The 13713-nt window shown below is 41.8% G+C and overlaps 1 protein-coding gene across 1 annotated transcript in view; it reads left to right on the top strand.

The window, feature by feature from the left end:
• Nucleotides 1-670: 670 nt before the first annotated feature.
• LOC113029605 (sodium channel protein type 4 subunit alpha-like) overlaps nucleotides 671-13713 on the top strand; it is a 257750-nt gene continuing 244707 nt past the window's right edge. Inside the window, exon 1 of the mRNA XM_026180573.1 lies at nucleotides 671-1305. The gene's annotated coding sequence lies outside the window, so the exon portion shown is untranslated. The remainder of the gene's footprint in view (nucleotides 1306-13713) is intronic.

The raw sequence follows: 13713 nt of genomic DNA on the forward strand, positions 1-13713 counted from the left end.
CTCTCTCTCTCCTAACACAAAATGTAAACTCTATACTTGCAGGTTTGGCAGGTTTAACAGATCACCGGGACCGAGACTCCTGGGAAGTGTTGATGTTCAAGGTAGTCATTGTTGATAAATGTTGATAAAGTTGGTCTATGGGTCACAAGAAATGAAACATAAAGTGTGTAGGACTGAAACTATGTTTGCCTTTTTTATTTGGGCAGCACAGGCAGAATTCTATTTTATAAGGAAACATGTTTTTTTTACAGTGCATAAGACAATGAAAGTCATGGACTCTGACTTCATGTTGTGAATGATTAATATAAATTTCTGTAAAGTGTGCGGTGTTTGGGGCACATGTATGTAAAAAAGTCTTTATCGTAATATTTTTTATTTCATTTTTTAGCATAAAGTATATTTCAGTTAGAATTACACAGCACACTTCTAGTGCTACACATCATGAACTGTCAGGTGTACAGAGGTCTGATAAACTGCATTAATACATCTTAGCCGTTACTCTCATGCGTGGACTATCTGCGTGTCTCTGCTTACAAAAGTGCGCGTGCCCTCGGCCACCACAGAACGAGACAAACGGGAATTGGGGCGTAACCTCGCGATAATCCACTCCCTCTCTATCTCCCCTTTCCCAACTCTCTCCCTCTCTCTCTCAGTGCTTGGGGGCAATCAAGCGGCGGGGATGATGGGAGTCCGGCCGGTCAGCCCTGCCAGCCTACCGACGCACCTAAACGCAGCCCAGCACTCCGCTGTGACGGCTCAACTTCTCTGTGTTCCTCCTCCCAGAATCTACCCAGAGAAACAGTAAAACCAGCAGCTGGAGCCCACGCGGGACTTTATTGGAAGCGCGCGCTCCTTTGCTTTTTAATGATCACACCTGAAAAGGATAAAATTCTTTTTCTGTTTTTAAAATCTGCTTTCGTGATTCGGACCAGGGCTCCTTTCAGGATTAAAGGGGAGCAGATGAAGAGCTAAAGCCACTCCAGGAGAATTAAGAAGTTGGGGAGATGCTGGAGGAAGCGGAGCAGGCGGAGTGAGGGAGCCCGGTGCGCACTTTCTCCTCCCCGGCTGGACTGAAGCGCTACAGTCCGCTCCTCTTTGCGCTGCTGGAGGCGCGCGCAGGGGACACTTGCTCATTCATCTCAGCTACATCATCACTTTCCCTGGATTAACAAAACAAGCGAAGAAGAGCTCAGAGATTTCACTCCACGCACTCCGCGGAGTTTTCCTGTGTGGATGGGGTTCGAGCGGCGCGGCGGGGATGGTGTGAAATAAAGCAGCAGTTTTTTAAACGCAGGAGTTTCACATGTGAGTATCTCCTTTTCTTCTTAAAGCTCGGGAATGTTCCTGAACGATTGAACTCTGACCTTTCCCGCTGATCCTGGCGTTTCCAAACACCTGCGACACGCCGCGCGGCGCGCTCCTGATATCAGCCGTTTATTTGCCCCGTGAGCGCGTTCACGGAGCAACTTTAATCAGACCGGAGAGTGTTCGGGTGCGTTTGGAGGGCCCAAGTCGTTAAAACGTCCCAGCCTCTTAATTTATTTACTCCCCTGCAAAGAATGACCCACGCGCGCGTTCCTGGAGTTTAAAGGTAATTGAATTCCCCCACCTGCCTCAAAACTCCCGTTTGCACCCATTTCCACGCAAATTTGTTTTTTTTATGACGCAGGCGGAGGTCAGCCCCGAAAACTCGCAGTTTTCAGTAGATGTCAGAGCGCTTCACCCTCCTTCACTTCCCCTTCTGCTCCGCTGCTTTGAGCCACTTTCGCCCTCCAGAGACTCCGCTCCCCCTGTTCCTATGCAACCCCGCTCCTTCCCGGCCGTGCCGAGCCGAGCACACCCGTGCCACCACTTTCCATTAATTAAGCGGCTTTGTTTATGTGAGAGGAGGCTCATTTGGGGCCGTGCTGGTGGCTGCTGGTTGTCACATTTACGTCTTTGTGATATTCCAATAACACCGCTGAGACGCGAAGTGCGTCAGTCTGACCTTTCTGCCACTTTTTCCTCCAAGAATCTTTCTGTTGTGAAACGCATAAAAGCATCCCGCAGATATGAGGACTTGTTAGAGGATGTACATGTATGACACAGATTAGAACTCTGAGTGTCTGGTACATGTATTTGATGTCCTCGATGGTCACACCGGACTTTCTTATATCGCTGTAATATTTAAATGGCACTGGAGGTGTGTGTTTGGCGCTGAGTAATGAGTTTACAGACGGAAATGGCACCAGAAGTGTTGTCTATTCATTTTATTTTAATGGAGCCGTTGATTTGCTACACGCTCATAGAGAGAAACACTGCTACAGTCAAAGTCATTTTCTGTCCCTACAGGTACAGTCACCATAAATGTCCCCTGCAGAGCTCATTATTAGTCCTCCGGGCCTGAAAAGGTGCGCAGTTGTATATTTGCATCGTTTATTCCAAGATTTTCAGGAGAGCGTTTTTGCTCAAAATTGCTGCTCAAATATTAACTTCAGTCTTCAATTTGTTTATTTGGGATTTTCTTTAATAATCTGACATGCCTCATTCGGTGTCTGTACAGAGGTTTGTAAGGTTGCCTCACAGTGAGAAAGTTCTGGGTTTGAGCCTTCGTGGGCGATTTGTTCTCTCTGTATCTCCATGTGAGAACTCAAAGGTGTTCTCCAGAGGTTTAGAGCAGCACTGGTTCTTCTAGATGTATTCTGACAAGTTCATCCTGTACCTGTCTTGCATATCAGAAAAGAAACAAGGTTTAAGTTTCTTTTCACCATTGCACTATGAGAAATTTGTTTTACAGCAACAATTCCCATTATAACAAGAAATACAACAGAAACTAATTACAGGAAATGGAAGAATTTCTACCAAGTAAGCAAAAAGAGCAAACGTGCTAGAGTAGAGACAGAAATACAAGCAAAGGCCTGTTTTCTATTAAGCATATTAATAACACTCAGAAGAAACGAGACATGGAGGGTTTCAGTCCTCCAAACAGCTCAGGGTAAAAACTCAAACTGTCCAGCAGTCGGTGGTTCAGACCAGCTCTGACTCTCTGTTCTTACAAATCCTTCAGTTTTAACTGCTTATTTATTAAAAGCTTTTATTGTTTATTTGGGGTGGGATTTCTCCATTCTCCCCACACAGCCAAACACAATCTGCTGATTCTCTCCTGGCTCTAAGGACTCAAAAAAATGAAATTGGGTGGTTGTTACATGTACAAGATTCAAACTTGTAATTTGAACTAAATAATTTCATCTTTCTATGGTGAACGTAATTAAATCATATAGCATCTGCATGAACTTCAGCAACTTAATTTGTTCTTGTTGAGATGACCTGATACAATCTAGTAAGAGCGGTTATTTGCTGGACTCACGCAATTCACACGATCACATGAGATGTCAAACTGCAGGAAAATCACTAGACAGCTACACCCACACCACGTGTATGCTCTCGCTATTTATTGTGGTTTAACCTGTCAAGGACAAAAACGTACAGAGAAGTCTGCATCAAGCCTTGAAATCACAGCTTTCCTAGTTTTAAGCCTGGAGTGACAGCTTGGTGGTGTGATGGTCAGTGCTGGTGCCTCACAGCAAGAAGGGCCTGGGTTCAAATCCACAATCCAATCTAGAGTTATTGGTGATTCTAAACTATGCATGAATGCAAATGGTTGTCTGTCTCTATGAAATCATCAACCCCCATATTGGTTCATTAAGCAAGACTAGCCGTAATTGCCTTGATTAACAAAGTTGTTCAAACAACAAGATTTCATTGTGTTTTCCTGAAGTTTTTAACTTGTGCAGAATGAATTAAAACAAAATTCTGATTACATTAAACCACTAAATGCCAAACGTGTTGGTTTGACATGGTCAAAACTGGGTTATTGTACTTGGTTAAATCACGTGGAAAAAGGTGACACGATTAAATTGTGTTCATCCAACAACTGATTTTTTTGAGTGAGTGCAGACATGAGAAAAAGTGTTGAGCTGTCAGACTAGAAATGACTGGGTCATAAATTAATGTGGACCTGGTTTTGCACCTTTTTAACCTCCTGACATCCACCTGGTCACCATAAATCCCCCCTGAGGGCAAGGTTAGGGTTAGGTTGCATTTTAGCCACATGCTACACATGCATAGTTTCAGAAACTGGAAACAGTGGTGTCAAATTCAGTTCCAGGTCCGGGTGGCAGAGAAAAGCGCAGGGCCGCATAATTACGCTTAATAAATTGATTTCAAAATGTCTGCATAAGACGCAACATCCTCAACCGGCCCACAGGAAAAAACAGCGAGCGATGAGCTGCGAAAGGAGCCGAACGATGGCTGTTTTGGAAGTTTGACTAATAACAGAAAAGTAAAAGATGGTAGTTTGTGCAGTTTGGCTGTAAGCTTTAGCTTTCTTTCTTTCAAGTTTTCAAAGTCTCTGAGTAATTGTGGTCGTGGTATTGACCATAATTGCAGCTATGATTTGTGCCCTGACTGAGCTGTTCTGCTTTCATAGAAGCTTTTTAGAGAAATGTTGGTAAACCAGTGCCTGAGAAACACTGATACAGCAAATGAAAATGCACCGATGGCTTTTTTGCGCTGCTGTGTGTGTGTGTGTGTGTGTGTGTTGCACTAACTGATCTACAGTCTCACACCTGCTTTGAGTTACCGTGGGAACCACTGTGAAAACCGCTGCATAAAGCTGACAAACAGATGCACCTTTAAAGATACAATAAATGTTTCTGACTTCTAGAAGCAGATTTGAAATCACCTCACGGTGCTGCTGAACACGTGCACCAGGTGTCGGTAACGGTTTAGTTTGCGCAAAGGTTCGAGGTTTTTTTTTCTCCCGAAAGGAACAAACGCAGCAACATTTAGAGCTGCAGTATGTTAATTCAATTCACAAACTTTCACCTTCCACCTTCTGGATGAATGCCTCTCCGTCACAAACACCACCTGGCTGACTCGGATTATAATTCGCAGGTCAGCGGCGTGCAGTGTGACTGTTGTCACCTGGTGATAAACTCTCATATAACTCACCTGATAAAGACATGAATGGGTTTATCATCACATGATTTATGTGCAGATTCATAAAATTAAAGAAGTGAAGTTAGTTTTATAACGTGAAAGCATGAGAATCAACAGTTTTATCTAGTTAACAGGAAGCGAGTTTAAATTATTAAAAGAATTATTATAAATGATTTGTAATCAACCAATTAACCATTTAGCTTATAAGAAATAAAAAAAAAGGCTAAAAATGTTGTTTCACTTCTTTTATTTTCTTCAACCACAAAGTTCAGAAACACAACTATATATTTGAGATATATTACTGCAGATACTTTCTCCACAATTTTCCATCAAAAAGTCTCAAATGGTGAACAGTAACAATATTTTTAATACTTTAATTGGATGAGTAAATAGATTACAGCAGCAGTCCCCAACTTTTTTTGCGCCACGGACCGGTTTATGCCCACCAATATTTTCACGGCCTTTAAGGTGTCGCGGATAAATACAACAAAATAAAACTAGTACCGGTACCGATAAAAGAAGATTTATTCATAACACACGTGAAAAGACCCAGGAAAACCGAGTTAATGATAAAAACGATAACAAAATAACGCTGAAAACCGATAAAAACCCTGAAAACCAAACATTTCAGACCTGAGCCTCAACTCTCGCGGCCCGGTACCAAACGACTCACGGACCGGTCCCAGGCCCGGGGGTTGGGGACCGCTGGATTGGAAGAAAAATGGCAGGTAATTAGCCAGAGTGCTATTTTAACCTCACATCAGGTCTCCTCTCCACTCCACCCCCCACCTCTGCGATGTGTCCTTGAGCGGGACGGCAGATGAAAGACTTGCAGCCTAAACGTGTTAACAAAGAACCAGGACCAGCTTTTGGACCACATAAACTAAACTCCCCGGCAGCTTTATCTTAATGGATCTCATTCAGCTCCAGCTGTGCGCAAACAAACTTTTTTTGTGATAAACTGAAGCACCTTTACTCCATTCCTGAATTCATCCACCCATTCCCATCTGCATATCTAATTCAGGGTGTGATGGGGCGAGAGGCAGGGTACAGCTACGGCTAATTTAGCATCACTAACTAATCTAATATGCGTGTCTTGTGTGAGGAATCCAGAGTACCTGGAGAGAACCTACACAGGTACCGGGATATTATGTAAACTGCACACAGAACGGCCGCAGGCAGCAAATCTCTCACTGCCACCTTCTAACCTCCCTGCATGGGTATGAAATAGTGCTGTTGTAGGTGTGAGGCTGTAGGTGCACAGGTGAGGTGTCTCTTGGTCGTTTGCTTCGGCTCTGCCGCTCTCAGCTTCAGATGTCCTGGTGTGCAGAGCTGCTTGGGCCTCTCAGTGCCTGGGAGAAGCTGCAGGCTTGCTGCTTCTGATACCTTATGGTCAAAAACACTGTTTCCTTTTTCATTTACATTAGACTTAAAACTCACGAGAATCTGCTGAAAAAGACAGGCAAGTCAAAGAAAATGAGAAGCTGCAAAGAAGAAGATTTGTTGGTGGAACAAACGCTGATGGAAGGTCAGAAAAGAATCCTCAGACTGAGAAGCTTCCGGTGGCACTGAAGATGCAGTTTCAGTGTCGCTTGGATTGCTTCAAAATATGTAAGAAAATAAATAAATAATCTGCAGTCCTGTGATCCCATTGCCTTCTGGATTCTGGATGGAGTGACGGTTACAGACAGAAGAGGCCATCAGGGGTTATTATACGCTTTACTGGAGCGTTAGGACGGCACCAGTTAGAGTGCTCGCAGAGAGTCTCTGGTCGTGATGTATTCAGCTCCACTCGCTTCTTCATCATGTTTTAGTTCCTGTTTACTGAACAGGATGTCTCAAAGCAACTGGCTTCTGAAGTCGATCCAGGAACGTCTGGGCACTAAGATTAATGAAGATATTTCTGTAAACGGCGGCCGTTAGCTGAGAAAAAAATAAAAAAATAAAATAAAAGCGGTGTAGCTATTTTTTTTTTTTTTTTTTTTTTTTTTTTTGGAAAGAGCAGCAATATTAAAAAGAAATCTCAACACCTGACAGCCAAGAGTGTGAAACACTTGTTTGGGCTTCAGTGTGCAGAATGATGTGTGCAGCCGGTAAAGGAGTTTCAAACTAATCTGAAAGGCAAGCCTCTCGTAACGGGCAGTTTAGACCAGCATGAAGAGGAAACCTGAAACCTGTAATGTGCAAACATGAGAACAGACTGTCAGCGATACAGGGCAGGCCCTGCAGATAAAGTTTGAAGTGAAAATAAGAACCTTTATTTTTATAGCACTTATAAAAAAAAATCAGTTTTACAAAAACTCACGTAACAGTTTCTAACAATGAATCATCGAACCGATATCAGTTTACAAAGGGTCGTGCTTTATAAAATATGATGGATTATTTATAAAAATTAAAATGTAGAGGGATACTACAGGGAGTGCAGAATTATTAGGCAAATGAGTATTTTGTCCACATCATCCTCTTCATGCATGTTGTCTTACTCCAAGCTGTATAGGCTCGAAAGCCTACTACCAATTAAGCATATTAGGTGATGTGCATCTCTGTAATGAGAAGGGGTGTGGTCTAATGACATCAACACCCTATATCAGGTGTGCATAATTATTAGGCAACGTCCTTTCCTTTGGCAAAATGGGTCAAAAGAAGGACTTGACAGGCTCAGAAAAGTCAAAAATAGTGAGATATCTTGCAGAGGGATGCAGCAGTCTCAAAATTGCAAAGCTTCTGAAGCGTGATCATCGAACAATCAAGCGTTTCATTCAAAATAGTCAACAGGGTCGCAAGAAGCGTGTGGAAAAACCAAGGCGCAAAATAACTGCCCATGAACTGAGAAAAGTCAAGCGTGCAGCTGCCAAGATGCCACTTGCCACCAGTTTGGCCATATTTCAGAGCTGCAACATCACTGGAGTGCCCAAAAGCACAAGGTGTGCAATACTCAGAGACATGGCCAAGGTAAGAAAGGCTGAAAGACGACCACCACTGAACAAGACACACAAGCTGAAACGTCAAGACTGGGCCAAGAAATATCTCAAGACTGGTTTTTCTAAGGTTTTATGGACTGATGAAATGAGAGTGAGTCTTGATGGGCCAGATGGATGGGCCCGTGGCTGGATTGGTAAAGGGCAGGGAGCTCCAGTCCGACTCAGACGCCAGCAAGGTGGAGGTGGAGTACTGGTTTGGGCTGGTATCATCAAAGATGAGCTTGTGGGGCCTTTTCGGGTTGAGGATGGAGTCAAGCTCAACTCCCAGTCCTACTGCCAGTTTCTGGAAGACACCTTCTTCAAGCAGTGGTACAGGAAGAAGTCTGCATCCTTCAAGAAAAACATGATTTTCATGCAGGACAATGCTCCATCACACGCGTCCAAGTACTCCACAGCGTGGCTGGCAAGAAAGGGTATAAAAGAAGAAAAACTAATGACATGGCCTCCTTGTTCACCTGATCTGAACCCCATTGAGAACCTGTGGTCCATCATCAAATGTGAGATTTACAAGGAGGGAAAACAGTACACCTCTCTGAACAGTGTCTGGGAGGCTGTGGTTGCTGCTGCACGCAATGTTGATGGTGAACAGATCAAAACACTGACAGAATCCATGGATGGCAGGCTTTTGAGTGTCCTTGCAAAGAAAGGTGGCTATATTGGTCGCTGATTTGTTTTTGTTTTGTTTTTGAATGTCAGAAATGTATATTTGTGAATGTGGAGATGTTATATTGGTGTCACTGGTAAAAATCAATAATTGAAATGGGTATATATTTGTTTTTTGTTAAGTTGCCTAATAATTATGCACAGTAATAGTCACCTGCACACAGATATCCCCCTAAAATAGCTAAAACTAAAAACAAACTAAAAACTACTTCCAAAAACATTCAGCTTTGATATTAATTAGTTTTTTGGGTTCATTGAGAACATGGTTGTTGTTCAATAATAACATTATTCCTCAAAAATACAATTTGCCTAATAATTCTGCACTCCCTGTATATTCATATACTTATTTTTAAGGATTCTCACCAGACAAGTGAAGATTTTAATGAAAAACAGCACAAAGATCTGCTTTATGTAAATGTTAACGTTTAAATAGTTAAATCATTTAAATATTTGCTGTGTGGCTGGTTTCAGTCAGGCTGTGTGGAGGAGGAGAAAGTTTCACATCCTAGAAATGATTATTTCTTGTCTGGAAATTGTGACTTTGTGGAGAATCAGTTGTATAGACCCAGATGGAGATTAATGTTTGCCGGTTCTTGTGCCACATTCGGTCTTACTTGACAGTTTGTCTCATTCAGACATAGGTCCAGCTTACCTGGACCAGATGTCAGCCATGGTTTATGGGCCACATCTGGCTAACTCCACACTGGCTGGCACACCCAAAGTCTTATTTAAGGTCTTATTGGTATAAAATAGGTTATATTTGATAAACAGATGAAGCAACTCAATATCAGGAGCTCAGTTCATGAAGAAATGTGAGACTGGCCTATGCTCACCGTAATACCTGCAGATGGCACACATCTCCAGCTGTTTCCAGCTGTTGAATCAACGCCCCTGATATTCTTATGTAGAAGCCTCTCAGTGTGGTAAAGCTGACAGAAATTTAAATTCCCAACAGTTTTCTTAGACTTTCACAGGACTTTAGATCTACTTTGTAGACAGAAGCCCCAAAATTCACAAACTAAATATAGAATGACAAAAAGATGTTGAATAACCGATAAATGGCTTTTACTGCTATTTAAACATTCAGCATTTATTGTTGAATAAAATCATAATGAATAATTATTAGTTAAAAATTATTACTATGGTTAGAATTGACTTCTATTAATGAAAAAAAGCCTTGACTGTAAAAACTTAATAACTTGTGATACAAATTGTGATTTTATTTTGAAACAATGAAATATGTTGATTTATCAATAATGATGGGAGCTGAAGTCATGTTTGTGACGGTTGAGATAAAAAAAAAAGATTTGTAAGATGATACGAACGTTGTCTATCGCAGAAGCTTGGAAATGACAGCGTATCAACAGGAAATGCAACCACTGAAAGAATAAAGAAATACCTCAGTAAAAAGCTCAGATGTTATTGTAGCAAAATATTACTCTGTAATGTCATAAAAACTGCAATGAAAGCGCCACTTCAACAATCACTGTCCTTGCATATTCATATATTTTGCCAGGTGTGGTGTGGTGAGGGTGTGGCCTGTGTGCAGGTGCAGTTACAGGTGTAGGGGACCTTTAGAGAGCAGCGGTCAGTTTGCCTCGTCATGGTTGCAGCTCCTCCTCAAACAGCCTGTAGCTGCTGTGTCAACACCTCGCCGCCGCTCTGCTGCGGCCCACAACAGGTGTTCGAGTGCTGCACCGCCTGCCTCGCATGCATCACGTGTGTGTTTTTGTGTGTGTGTCTGTGCCTACATGGGTCCGTTCATGTCTGAACCCGTATTTGGTGCGTTTGTGTGTGTCCGGATGCCTCTCGGTGTGTTTCTGTGTGCGCGCGGTTGAAAAGCCCCACACGGCGTTGTGCTGTTTGTTCAGTGTTGGAGCAGCAGGCCTGACCTTTGCTGAGCAGGAGCTAAGACAACATGAGCTGCTGTTAGCCGGACGAGCTGCACTGCGGCTCTCTGACATCAGTCCTCAGGTTGGAACCAGCTTCCTGCTTATTACCTCTTACCTTTGTGCAGAAAAGGCACTACGGGAAACCCGAGAGCATCTCTATAGCTTTTATGGTCAAGCTTAGAAACCCACAGTCCACCTCTGAGCATTTGCTTAGCATTCATTTCCTTTGTTGTCTTCCTGCCGTTTGTTTTCATGGCCATTAACTCCCATGAAAGACGTAAATGTTCATGTCGTACCCTCTAAACAAAGCATGAAATGATCTGGAACGCAAACCGCAACTTGTGGTTCCTGGCACTGCCGGCTGATTTCAGTGAAACAAACTTTTCTGAGAATCCAAACTCAGAACGATCACCTGCGCTCCAAAGAAATGACATTCGAACTCTCTTTTCATTTGGTCATATAAAAGCTTTAGGAGTTACACAAGTATTCACGGCGGGTCCATCTCAGTGTAGCAAATGCACTTTAAAAAGTTTTGCAAACTTTATATTCAAATGTAAAAATGTAGGAAGTGAAGACAGATTTAAACACATCAGTTATCTAAACATCTAAGAAGCTCATAAACACTGATTATTACCCATACCCAGCACACAGGTTGTTCATAGCTCATCCATAAAGCTCTATAGTTTATTATCAGCTGGTCACATAAGAGCTCCGCTCATTGGTAGTTGCTTCAAACAGTTACCTAGACGTTTATCCCACAGTCTCTGGCTGCCTCGTCTCCATCAGCACATTGCACAATCTGCTTTCCAGAAGGAAACAAAGTCTAAACATAACTGAAGTAACGATCATGACACCGTTAAGCATTTTAATGTCAACAACAACAATAAAATGCACTCCTGCATCTCTACAGCATTTTCTAATCTGCTGAAGGACCTCTACAGTCTTTTAAAGGCCTTTTTGTCACCACTGCCAACAGTTAGGAGCTCTCTGAATAACTTTCTTCATTATCAGGAAGTTAGTCATACCTTTAAGCAGAAAATTGTCAAAAGAAAAACACATTCTTCTGAGTCTTAAGAGTCGTCCTTAAAGCTACTGTTAGCTGCTGGTGCTCTAGATTGTATTTATTTCTCTCTGCTGAGGTCAGGAAAGCGATTCCGCTCCCTGAAGACCAACACAGAGAGACTGAGGAGGAGCTTCTTCCCGCAGGCGATACGGTCTCTCAATCACACCACCACACAGTACTGACCCACACATATGGTTCTTACACACACACTGGACTTTCTGGACTTTGGTTTTGCACAACACTGGTCACTATATTCTTCATTTCCGGTTAATACTTGTACAGCTGCTGTTATTGTGTATATATTTATTTATATTTAGATTTCTTCATACATTCTTATATAGTTCTATATTGTGTATTTTGTTGTACAGTTATTTTATTTTCAACTTTAATTTATATATTTTATCTTATTCTTCCCAGTTAAATTTACCCTTCATTCTAATTTGTGTTGTACAGTTATTTCATTTTTAACCTTAATTTATATTTTATTCCTTCCTAGTTAAATTTACCCTTTTTAATTTTTCATATTTATTTCCTATCTTATTCATAGCCTTTTCCTTTTTTGTTTTCTTTAGGTCACGAGCAGTTGTCCAAGCATTTCACTACATATCGTACTGTGTATGACTGTGTACGTGACAAATAAAATTTGAATTTGAATTTTATTGTGATTAACTGTTTGTCACCACTTGTTGAGCTGCCTGGATTTCACTGCGTTTCCTCCAGCAGATCACCTGAGTCCCTGGTTCAGACCGAAGGCGGTGACTCAGCGGCACAGCAGCTCCGTGAGGAGGCTGAGTCAGGATGGACAGATCTGTTGCTTTAATCTCAGTGATCCTCTCTCCCAGAGAGCGCAGAGCTGACAGTTTAATTATCTGTAATTTCTCTGTTAAAGCAGCTTGCAGAGAAAGACTCTTAAAAGTGACGCCTTCTCTCCGTCCTTCAACAATTTTACTGCCCAAATCAGCAGAGCTTGTTTTTTTCAGATTAATGGATGCTCATATTGAATGAAATACACGCTCACTTGGCAGTTTATAGCACCTAGCTGAAACCAGCGCAGTCCAATCAAACGGCCCTGCAGTAAATCATGTTTCAGAGCTTTTAAAATTTAGTTCAATTCATCTTTGGGGCCATTATGGTCTGTGGTGCCGTTCAGCTGAACTGCATTATAAATAGAGGCGTGTCTTTTATTTGGATTGAATGGGATGATTGAAATAATAGCAACAGCACTACATATGCAGCCCATAAAAGTAACACTTTATAAAAGCAGTTCCAACAAACACTGAGCATTATAAGCTTCACGTAGGAGGATTTACTGCAACTGTATCACCTTCACGCACTCTGATGCATTAGTGGACATAAAATGAGTCTAATCAAGTTTTTCCAAATTAAAGTTAATTGTTAAACATATATATATATATATATATACTTTTCAATCCCAGCAGGATACTTTCAAAGAAATACAAAGTGACATGGCAATATTCACTGTGATAACACGATGTGTCCTAATCAAAATGTGTTAAGAATCAGAGATGATCTATAGCAGAAGGATGTTTGAAAGCCTTAGTGTTAGACCTTTAGGGTGTTTTTTGGATCCTGAAATGAAAATATTTAGAAGAGCTGGAGCACAGGCTTCTTGAATTGCATTGCAGCCATATTATTGGTCAGATGATTACATTAAAAATGCTCCCAAAAGCTACAACAGCACAAAAATGGTCCAGAGGTCCAGTTTGGAGACCGTTAGCTGAGGTCTAGCAGGCAGCTAGCAGACTGTATTAGCATAAACCTGTCAGTAGGGTTGTCAACAATGCGATACTAATCGATACTAAAAATTTCTTCTGGGTTACAAACTCGTCTTATTTGCAACAGTATTGATACCAACAGTGCATTCCTCTCTTCTATAATGTGTGTGTTATAAAAACATCCCTGTCCCTGTAAAGTTGCACAGGTCAGGTGAAACTATCCAAAGAGGCCAAAACAGTTTTTGCATCAGGCTGTAAGTGTGTTTATTTTTGCTGTAAAGTTGGACATTTGAACATGGGAGTCTATGGGGACTGACTCACTTTTGTGGCACTAGAGGAACTGCAGCGTTTGTGTTGTCTTTGTCTTGTTGGTGCTTGCTGAGCACCTGTAGCATTTT

The sequence above is a fragment of the Astatotilapia calliptera genome, chromosome 9 (assembly GCF_900246225.1).
Source record: "Astatotilapia calliptera chromosome 9, fAstCal1.2, whole genome shotgun sequence".
NCBI classification, from domain to species: Eukaryota; Metazoa; Chordata; class Actinopteri; order Cichliformes; family Cichlidae; genus Astatotilapia; species Astatotilapia calliptera.